This window comes from Sciurus vulgaris, assembly GCF_902686455.1.
Source record: "Sciurus vulgaris genome assembly, chromosome: 1".
NCBI classification, from domain to species: domain Eukaryota; kingdom Metazoa; phylum Chordata; class Mammalia; order Rodentia; family Sciuridae; genus Sciurus; species Sciurus vulgaris.
Genome location: NC_136461.1, coordinates 27,882,403 through 27,893,660, shown reverse-complemented (window position 1 = coordinate 27,893,660; position 11,258 = coordinate 27,882,403).

Below are 11,258 nucleotides of genomic sequence, written 5' to 3'. Positions count from 1 at the left end.
CACATGCAAATGTCCTGTGGCAGAAAGAAGCTTGGTGTTTCAAGAAACTGAAAGAAAGTCAGTATAGCTGGAAGGCCTGAGGGCAAGTGAGGCCAGATGATTCCAGAAAGGTCTTCTGGAGTTAGGCCTTAAATTGTCAGAGTCAGGGAGGTTGCTGAAGCATTGTAAGCAGTAATCCACCATAACCAGGTTTGCATTTTTCAAAGATCATGTTGTCTGCAGAATGGAAGACAGATTGGAAAGAGGCCTCTTAGGAGTTGCTTGCTGTCCCCAGGGGAGAAAGATTGGCGGCTTGGTCTAGAGGTGAAAATGGAGAGATGACTAAGTCAAAGATATTTGGAGAATAAAGCTGAAAGATTTGGGCGCTGCACTGGATATGGAAGAGGGAGGGAGGAAGAGGAAGTGTCCGGGACCTGTGACCCCTTTCACTCCTGGTCAGGCTTTGGAGCCCAGACTGGAGCCTGGTGCCCCCAGCCAGCTCCAGCTGCTCTCCCTTGCTCCCGCCTTGCCTCACCCCGTGACCTGGGCTCTGGCTTTGCCAGTCTTCCATCCCTATTTTTGTGGTCTCTTTAGTTAGCCCTCTCTGTTTCTGTGTCTTCTTCTGGGTCCCCTTTTTTTGTCACTGTACCTTTCTCTGCCTGCCATTCGTGGATATCATTGTTTCTCTCTCTCCTGGTGTCAATCTTCAGTCCCTGTGTATCTTGGCTGTCTCTGGTTCTGATTTGTTCCAATCTGCCAGATCCTTAGGCAACTCCAAGTCTGGCCATGGACAAGCAATCTTGGCCTCATCTGGAAGCTTGTTACAAATGTAGACTCCCAGGCCCCACCTAGATGTAAAGACTCTGCTGCCTGACAACAGGATTCCCCAGGTAATTCATGCATGGATTCAACACTGGGATGTGCTGCTATAAGCTTTCTTTTAAAGCAACAACCAGACAGGAATTCAGAAGCTTAGTAATGTTCAGGAATGAGTTGGGGCCTCCTGATCACTTGTCTCACTTTGGTGATCATCTGAACTTCTCCAAATCACCTCCTAGAACCCCTGAAGCTGCTCCTGAAGCTCTAGGCAGCTCAGGGAAGGAGAGTGTGGTTCCAGGAAGCCCTGATTCCTCTTACCACACTTCACACCTCAGCTTCCACATCTGTAGAATCACTAGCCAGAGTGTGTTTTGACACTGGTACCAGAGAGCTTCCAGTTGTGAACCCACGCATCCCTGAATACGATTCACCCTGAGATCTACTCTTGTCCATCATTTTTTGAGCTGGAGGGGGGTGTGGGTTTCAAAGTGAGGGCCCAGTACCCTCTTACAGTCCTGGAAGCATCCCACTTGAGGCAGAGACCATAAGGGCTGAAAGCAACCAGAGTTGGTCCAAAAATCACACTTGGTGCTTTTTGGGGTTGGTGGGGGGTTAGTCGGTGTCAAGATTTAGGTTTGCCTGACTCTGCTTCCAGATTTAGGCAACAACAGCACATGATTGGATTTGGTTATTTGTCCACGTTGTTATTTGGAAAATGTTAGCTTCATCCTCTACAGGGTCATAGACTTGCCCAAACTAACACATTTCTGGCCACCTTACCCAGTTCCAGCTCTGGTATGTTTTAGACCAAGTCTCTGGAGGATGGATTTGTTTTCCATTTCATTATTTTGGGTGATGAGGTTGTGTTTTCTAGATTTTTTTTTTTAACTGGGGATTGTTTTTCCCCCTCTGGTTTGTTTGGGTTGGTTTAGGAAGACTGAGAGGGAATTTAGGGAAAGGGTCAGCCTCTTGGGCCTCAATACAAGCCCCTGATGCAGGACCAGGACCTCAGGTGCTGGCTTTTGCCTCTGACCTCTCCAGCTATGGTCCTGATGAGATTTAAATGGGTAACACGTGGAAACTTTAGTGCCTGGTGCTAAGGAAGGAGAAAACTTACAGAGAACAGGTTCCATCTTGAGGGACTCAGTGGATTCATTGGAGAGGGCAGAATTGTCTACTGCTGCTAGTCAAAGTGAGTCAGAACAAAAGCCTAGCTGTGGGGGAGCAGAGGAGACCTGAGGAGCAGACGCCTCCAGGGATGCTGAGACGCAAGCATACCTGAGCTGGGCGCACCTGCCCTGGTGTGGCCTGCCTGCTGGCTCTCCCAAGGGAGAAAGCCAACACAACACAGGGAGACAAAAACATGTCCTGGTTGAAGCTCCTTCAGCACTGAGTTAGTGACCTGCACTCAACAGACCCTCAGATGAGCCGGCACCAGTGGGGGACTCTGGGAGAACTAGTAAGTCTGAACCCCTCCTACCAGGTTGGTGGTCACCACCATAAGACATTCCAGCCAATGGCTGGAGAAGGTGGCTTGGGTTATGCCCTAGAGCCTTCCAGAACTTAAGTAGGATATTGCGAAACAGGGCTACATTTTGAAAGAGAAAGTATGTAAAAAATGGTTCCTCCCTCGCCTGCTTACTCTCCCGGGGCTTGGTGCAGGGAGGTGGGCGAGATGGATTCCTGGCTGGACTAGGTCTGGTGTGGAAAAGAGGGCTGAGCCCAGCCCCCAAGGGCTGCTCAGGCCAGCTCCCAGCAACTGCCCGTCTTTGATTATTGATTATTGTCATTGGATGCACTTTTTCCATCTGTTGAGCATCAGCCTGGTCCATGTTCTGGCTGAGTTCTGCCTCCTGGAGGGCTGGCTCCTGAGGGCTCCCTCTGCAACCCAATATGTACCATGGGCTGCTGATTGAGTACTTGGAATGTCTTCAGGTTGAGCCAGGCCTGTCCATAAAATGGGAGACATTTTGGCAGTTCCAAGGCCCCTGGCACCCAGTCTTGGCCCTGGCCTGGCTGTCTTCTTCAAGGAGCTGGGTGGGCCTCCTGCCAGCACGCTTCCCTGGGAAACATCGAAGTGAGTTAAAGTCAACAATGAGTTCATCTCCAAAAGGAATAAGCCGCAGCCTCAGGGCAGGGGAACAGGAGGGGGGCAGGGATGGGGGCAGAGGAGGGGGTTAGGTGATGCGGGAGCGGCCAGACCAGATCCAAGCTTGTCAAGCGAGCTGGCGAGCTGGCAGCCCGAGGAACAACAGAAGTGCTTTCCCAGGCCAGCCCTGGAAGGCTCGCTTGGCAGAAGCAGTGACAATGAGGGTGTCACAACCCCAGGGACCATGGGGAGCGTTCTTTCAGGGACTGGGGGCTGGAGTAAGACAGACAGAAAGAGACTGGGACAGATTGGGTGAGTGGATCCACGAGCTGAGGCTCGGCTGGCCCCATGCTGGCCTTGCGGGTGCAGGAGGATGGCCATTTGGGCAGCTGGACGGCTCTGTCTCATCTGGGAAGATTGGAAGCGGGTGGACTTGGTGTCAAGACCGACAGAAGAGCAGGCTCATGAGTGTTGTGGAACCCAGCGTTTTAATCGGAACATCTCTGTTGCTAGATTTCTCGCTGAGGGATTCACATGCAGATAAGGGGTCCCTACTGGGCCCCCATCGCCAACAAGGGCACTGGACTCCCCTTGTCTCACTAGGCCTGCGACACTGGGGCACTCGGGAGCCAATGGCACTGGTAGCCCAAAGTGAGAGGTCCCCTGGGACCAGCTGGGCTGGAGCCACCTCTCCCTGGGCAGCGGCCAGGTGGATTCCCAGCCTGCCTGGCCACTCGAGGGCCGGCTCTGGGGGGAGGAGGGTGCTCCCTACTTTGGATGGAAGAGCAGAACTAAAAGCCGCTGTGCCAGGCTGAGATGCAGAGAGCCCATCTGGCTCCGATCTCAGATATGTCCCAGGGGCCTGGAGAGTCTGGCAGCAACTACCTTGAACGTACACTTGGCCTTCCTCCCAAGGGCAGGACCGCTGCCGATAGACTGTGCTGGATTTCTCTCAGGCCCTCACATCGTTCTCACAAGATATTTTATTGTAGGAGGTATTTGCCTACCACGCATATTTACCATTCTTTGCCCGCCACCAAACCAACAGAATGTCCACAGACATTGCATCTCAATTTCTTACCAGCACATTCTCACTGCATTCCCATGGCTTCCCCTCCTCCTATTTTTATTTTTTTCAAACCTGCTTTGTTCCTCTGAGCCTTCCGGATCCCGCCCCCAGTGGCCGACTTGGGCTTTCCTGCTCCCCTGGATTGCGGCAAGGGCTCCCTCCGCCATCACCCTCTGCTTGCGTTTCCCTGCTTCCTTTCCATGGGGGGCTGCAGGTCCTTAAGGCCTTGACTTGCCCATCCCTGTCTCCTATACAGTTGACCAATGGCATTTGCGTTTGCTATCACAGGCTAGATAACTGAATGAATGGAAAGATTCCAAGGAAGCTCTTGTTATTGATGGGACTTAATTTCTTTTTCCTTTTGGGAGGAAAAACAAGGCTGCCTCAAAGACGGTTGAAGTATGAGGTCCCAAAGAACCTGACCTTGATCTTTCTGTCATTTGGTCACTATTGGCTATGACCACCCAGCACTGCAGAAACACCTCCTGCCACCCTTTCCCTCCTCTACTCTGGTGCTCTGAATTCTCACTGGTGCCCAGCACAAATGAGCCTTTCCATGCTGTTTGACGGTGGCTCCCTCTCTTCACAGTGGTTTCCTCCACACTCTCCTCTGTGGATCTCCTGCTCATGGTTAGCACCCAGAGCAAAGTACTGTGCCTCTGTGAAGCAGCCTCCCTCACCAGGGGTGGCCCTGGCATTTCTGGTGAACATCCATATACCTTTATCACATTTATGTCTGCATCCCCCAGCCGAACGTCAGCCACTGAGCAGGGACATTGGGTTCATTCCTGCAGCCACTGTTCTTCCCCAAGTCTCCTGAGGCCTTGGATGCAGTAGGAAACATAATCACAGGGGCAAACATTTATCTAGCACTTACATCATCCCAAGCCTTTTCTTTGCAATATTGTATTCAACCCACGATACAGTCCTGCAAGGTGGGAACCATGTTCGTGCCTGTTTCACAGAGGAGGACACTGAGACGCCCAGAGCTGGGAAGATGTGACCCCGGGAACACAGCTAGTACCTGGTGAGGTTAGGATTGGAACCCAGGTCTCCGGCTCTGCCACTGCCTAGTGAGTGGTCAGACTTACTTCTGGCACGTTCTTTTCCCACTTCAGTACCAGGCTGTCCACCCCGTTCAGTGTCTCACTCACTTGCAGATAGAGGGGTTCCAGGGATTGGACTACAGGTGCTCACAGATCATGCCGTAGAGTCTGTAGGGGTTTCCATCAGACTCTGCCTCCACCGGAGGCCCCTGCGAGCAGCCCTTGCTCACAAAGCCTCCCCACCATGGCTGCCAGTGTGTGCCCACGTCCTGCCACAGGGGCTACCTTGGGTGGCTCCTGAAGCCACCCACCCCAGCCCTTGAAGAACTCTGGGCAAAGCAGCCTCTTCCTTCTGCTTCGTGGCATGCTTTGACTCCAGGTAACCCCAGCCAGTCTCAGAGACTCTGGATAAAGGGGCTCTTTAGGTTTCTACTTGAAGCCCTTTCTCCTATGGTCCTATGGGATCAGGAAAAAAAAAAAAAAAAAAATCCCAGGGCTTGGCTAGGGGACCAAGCTGAGGACAGAGCAGTGCTGCTCCCCTAGACCAGATTTGTTCTCCAGCACAGGCTTTCTCTACCCTTCCCATGAAATTTAAACCTCTGCAGAGCGCCCCCTGCTGGCTCATAAAAGCATCACTACATTCAGATTGTAGGGGGCCCCCTAGCTTGGATTGGGGGGGTCTAAATATCTGTATTGGGGTGGGTAATGTTCACTCAGAGAACAATGGTAACTAGATAATCATCTAATAGTTGCACTCCCATTCAAGGCCCAGAACATACTCCAGCGCCCTGTGATGGGAGTTGTGGGCAGGCTATTCCTGTCAAGGGTCAGGGAGTAAATATTTCAGGCTTTGTGGTCATATGTCATCTGTTGCATCAACTCATCTCCCTCTCGTGGTGCAAAAATAGCCAAAGGCCATGTATAAACAAATAGCGTGGCTGTGTTCCAATAAAACTTTATTTATGAACCCTGAAAGTCAAATTTCATATCACTTTGATGTGTCACAAAAGATTCTTTTTACTTTGGCTTTTTCAGCCATTTAAAAATGTAAAATTCATTCTTAGCTCTTGGCCCATATTCACACAGGCACTTGGGGGGATTTGCCCAAGGGGCTGTAGTTTTCCTACCCCTCAGTTGGCAGATAAGCTACTTGGTTTTGGTTCCTGCCTTTTTGTGTGTGTGCCTTAATGATGTGGGCAGAAGCCTGCGTCCCGTGGGTACAGTGGTGAGGCAGCTCAGTGATTCACCCAGCTCTAATAAGAAGAAAAGCTGATAATGCTCATGTCTCTCAATAGGTGTTTGTAGCAACTAGAAGATTCCTCTCTCCCGGGTTGCAATGTGTTGGAAGGGAAGCTTTTCCCAAAGATGAGAAACTGGTAGACTTACCTTTTTCTAATCAGGACTCTAAAAAGGTATATGCATAAGGTTTTGATCACTTCTGCCTCTGCTGCTTGAGAAGGTGTTTACCGTTCTTCAACACATTGGCCTAAGTCTCTGTTTTGAAATTAAGATTCTGTTCTTAATCCAGACTAGACTGGACAGGGGAGCAGGAGGGATGAGGAGGTCAAGGAGAATCTCACGGTCTTGCTGGCTAGAAGCTGCCCTTGGGGCGAGACTGACACAGCCCCACTTGACAAACTGATTTTAGGAGTTGACTTTGCAGATTCTTTTCCATGACATTATTCTTCTGGAAACAAACCAAGGGACCTGGTTAACATTTTAAAAAAGTGTTTTCCTAAGGAAAAAGGAGAAGGTGGGCAGGAGATGAGGGGGTAAAGAATTACACAAAGATTTAGTCTAACAGCTTGAAAATCAAAAGGATCGTTGAACAGATAGATGTCTAGTATAATAGGAAACACACTGATTCTGGAGAGATGACTTAATATGGGCCCTCCAGCCTCCATGGAGCTTAAACAATTATCTATGATTTGGAATTATGCTTGAAATTCCCACCATCAGTGTGTGTTCTGGATCCATGTCTCAGGACGCAGCCAGTGACCTTGAGTTATCTAAACCAGGCTGAAAATTGGAGGTCGTTAGTGGCATCTCATAAAAGTGTTTCTCAGATTTTTCTTAAGCAGAATATACTTAGGACCACAGGGATCCAGGGGTAGGAAGGAACAAAATGCTGCCAGTTATTTTCCAAGGTTTAATCCGGGGATCTTTTTGAAGAGCTCCTTACCCAGCAATGTGATGAATGCCAAGACTAATACCAACTGCTTTTCCCACTTAGAAGTGGTGACCAGATAGATACATCATCCACAAAGAGGGGTTTCTTAGGGTTCCCAGAGACCAGCTGCTTTTCATAGCTAGCCAGGCTGCCAGCTTGCTGTCCTTATCCAAAAACTTCCCAGGCAACCCAGACTGAAAACTGAGGCAGTTTGACCAGGACAGCCCCAACCAAACACATCTTATTTTAAAAATAATTCCCGATAAACTCTCGAGGTTGTATTACCAAGGACTGACTCTCTCTCTCTCTCTCTCCGGTTTTGTTTTGTTTTCTTCAAATGAAATAAAACCATAAAACTCTCTAAACACATTGAGTCCTTCTCTCTTCTTCCAGGGTCCGGAGCCTCCTGCTTGGGAACTAGGACTGTTTGGCATTAAACGGCAGCCAATCCAAGGTCTAATTCTTGGCCCCAGCAGGATCAATGCATCATGGACTTGCTAGAGGAGAAGGAGACCCGAAGGGAGTGAGCAGAGGAGCCTTTGCTGCAGCTCAACTGGGAAGCATAAACCAACAAGCTGGCACTAATTAAGAGCTAATGGCCTTACAATGGAGTGTTGCCAGAGGATAACGACCCTCCGGCTGCGGCATAAATATCAAGACATTTGGGGCAGAGCCAAGATATATATTTTCAGAGAGCATTAGACTCTGCTGTAGCCTTCACCCAGGCTCTGCTGAAAGAATGACAGGATGTAAGAGAGGTGGGGAAGCCACATCTTCCAGGCCTGCCTTCTGCTCAGCTGATCTGAGCGCCTAAGGTGATCTGGGGAAAGACTTTGCTTTTTAGATCTAAAATCTTTGCACACAAGACTCACTAGGGGTGAGGATGTGACTCAGTGGTAGAGAGGGTGCTTAGCAAATATAAGGCCTTGAGTTCCATCCTCAGCATTGTAAAAAAAAAAAAAAAAAAAAAAAGGAATCACTAAAATGTAGGTTCTTTGGGCTCCACACCCCCAGAGGGACTGATTCTGGAAGCTCAGGAATAAAGCCCAGGAGCCTCCATTTCTAACCAGCTTCCCAAGTGATTCTGATCAGATCACACTCAGAAATGCTGCTTAAGGACCTGCTGCTCTTTGCCCATGCAGCCCCCAGTGATGGGGTGAAGATGGTCAAGATTCTTAGCTTCCAAGCCTGGCGCCATTGTGTGTACCTGTAATCCCAGCGACTAGGGAGGCTGAGGCAGGAGGATCTCAAGTTCAAGGCCAGCCCAGCAACTTAGCAAAGCCCTAAGCAAGTTAGTGAGGCCCTGTCTAAAAATAAAAAATAGAAAGGACTGGGGATGTAGCTTAGTGGTAAAGCACCTCTGGGTTCAATCCCTAGTACAAAAAAAAATTCTCAGCTTCCTGTGAAAAACCCTAGTCCACTGGTTTCAGAAAGGTGGTATTTCTGCCAGGTGTGGTGGCACATGTCTGTAACTCCAGCAGCTCTGGAGGCTGAGGCAGGAGGATCACGAGTCTAAACCAACCTCAGCAAAAGCAAGGCGCTAAGCTACTCAGTGAGACCCTGTCTCTAAATAAAATACAAAATAGGGCTGGGGATGTGGCTCAGTGGTCAAGTGCCCCTGAGTTCAATCCCTGCTTCCAACCCCCCGCCCCCCCCCCCAAAAAAAAAAAAAAAAAAAAGAAAGGTGGTATTTCCAACCAGTGTCTGTTGGGCTCATTCCATTCACACAGACCTGGTTACTAGGAGCAAGACTGCAAGGAATGAGGCACTACCTCTGGGTCTGGGGGAAAAAAAAAGAGAAAGCATCCCATCTGCATGGTGCATACCACATCTGTGATGCTTTCCCGTACCATAACTCATATAATTATACTGCAGCTTTTCAGGGTAGCTAAATTATTCTGTCTGTTTTAAAGCTGAGGGACTGTAAGCCTGGAGGTGTCTAGCCTCCTCCTGTTGCCATGACATCAGAAAAAAAGAGTGAAAAATTATCACAGTCTTACAACTGTAAGAAGCAGGGTAGGCAAACCAAACCAGTAACTTAAGTGTGACCTACCTCGATCGGGTTTATTATCTGCCAGTGAAACTGAGGTGGCTATCAGGATGGGCAAATACATATGTAAAAGGATTGATGGTTCAGATTATAAAAATAGATGGAAAGTTCGTATGATAAATGCGAGCAGAGTATGAGAATAGGAGAGAAACAACCCATCGTATCATCTGGGAAAATGAAACTCTTTGGCAAGACTTCACAACAGCCTGATTCAAAATTTCATAATGAAATTATGTCTCTGATCAAAGCATGCATGAGCTCATGGGCTGATTTTTGCCATTCGTGTTTATTCTGGTTTGCACCAAGTTGAAGCATCAGAAACGCATTAACCTAATCTTCTCTCTGGGAAGAGGCTATTGGACCCTCATTTCAGGGATCAGTGGGACAGTTGGGGCAGAAAAGGATATCTTTAGACCTTCACTGAATGTGAAGTTTTCTCCAACCAGCTCTGAGTTCCCTTAGACACATGCCAGGGGCAGGGCCTGCCTAGCAAAGTTGTATTTACTTGCCCTTGAGGCAGTAGAAGTGAAGTTCAAGAGAGAGAGGCTACATCCAGTTCTCATCTAGGACTTAGACCACTGTTGCTCTAGAAATAATATCTGGGGCTTTTTTTCAGATTCAGAGAACTATTCAATCACCGCCCCCTCAATTAGAACGCCTCACTTTATAACAAGTTGCTTGTGTTTGTGGAATGAGTTGAGCTGCAGAAAGCCCTCCTTCCTTCTACTGAACCATCTCTTCTCTGGCCAATCCCAAGGTGCAGTGATGGGGCAATTTGAGGTAGCAAAACAGAGGGTTGCATTCTTGGTTGAAACTTTGGCTTTGAGAGACAGTTTATTTATTTATTTATTTTTGAGGACATAGTGAACAAATTTACAAAGTCCCTGCCCTCAAGAAGTTTACATTGTAATTTTGGGAATGAATCCAATTAACTTGTACATAAGATAATTTCAGCTAGAGATAAGCATTATGAAGTAAATAAAATAAAGTAACTGAATAACTGTGGAACAATGGAGGTGGTTGATTTACCCAGATTAGACAGGAACACTTCTCCCAATGGGAAGGGCTGCAGGATAAAAAGTTCTATTTGAATTACAGGTGACAAATAAATTCTTAGTGTAAGTATGTCCCAGCTATACCGGGATATACTTATACTAAGAAACTTATTCTTTATGTAAAATTCAAATTTAAATGGCATCCTGTATTTTTATTTGCTAGTTCTTGCAACCCTACCAGTAGAATTAAATGATCAGAAGGAACCAGCTACGGGAAAGATTCAGGAAAACAGTGATCCAGGTAGAGGAAGCATCTGCCATAAATGTCCGAGGGCGCTACAAATAAGGTCATGTCACAGAATTCTGTAGGGATGCCGTGGATTTTGAATCCATGAATTAACGCCCTGTCCCATGTTAAAATATCAGACCGTTAGAGTTGTTTTGTGGTGCTTGGATTGAACTCAGGGTCTCTGTGCCACAACCCTAGAGCTACATCTCCAGCCTAGAGTTTTAAGGAAGAGGATCAGGCCAGTTCTGAGTTCTGATTGACGTTTAGCAGCTGTGTGGTCGCCCACTGTTGGAAAGGTTTAGAGGATAATTAAGCTTGTGTTGGCTTGAGAAGACACCATTTTTGGGGGGCAGTAGTGGGAGCTGAACCCAGGGATACTCTACCACTGAGATGCATCCCCTGCCCTTTTCTATTTTGAGACAGTCTTGCTAAGGTGCTGAGGCTGGCCTCGAACTTGCAATCCTCCTGCCTCAGTCTCCCGAGTCGTTCCGATTATAGGCGTGCACCACCCCGCCGGACGAGAAGAGCCTTCTTTATTCGGGGGTGGACCCCACTAGGAGTTCTGGGCCCGACTCCTAGGGTAACTAGGTGGTTGCTACGGCGGGGCAGCTTGGCGGTTGCTAGGGTGGGAGCGGGCGGCGGCCCCACGCAGCGCGAGGTCCCAGCAGCCGGGCGGCGGGGACTGGGAGTGCGGTGGCGCGCGCCGCGCGTTCGCAGGAAGTCGCGCCGTGAACGGCGGGGCGCGAGCGGAA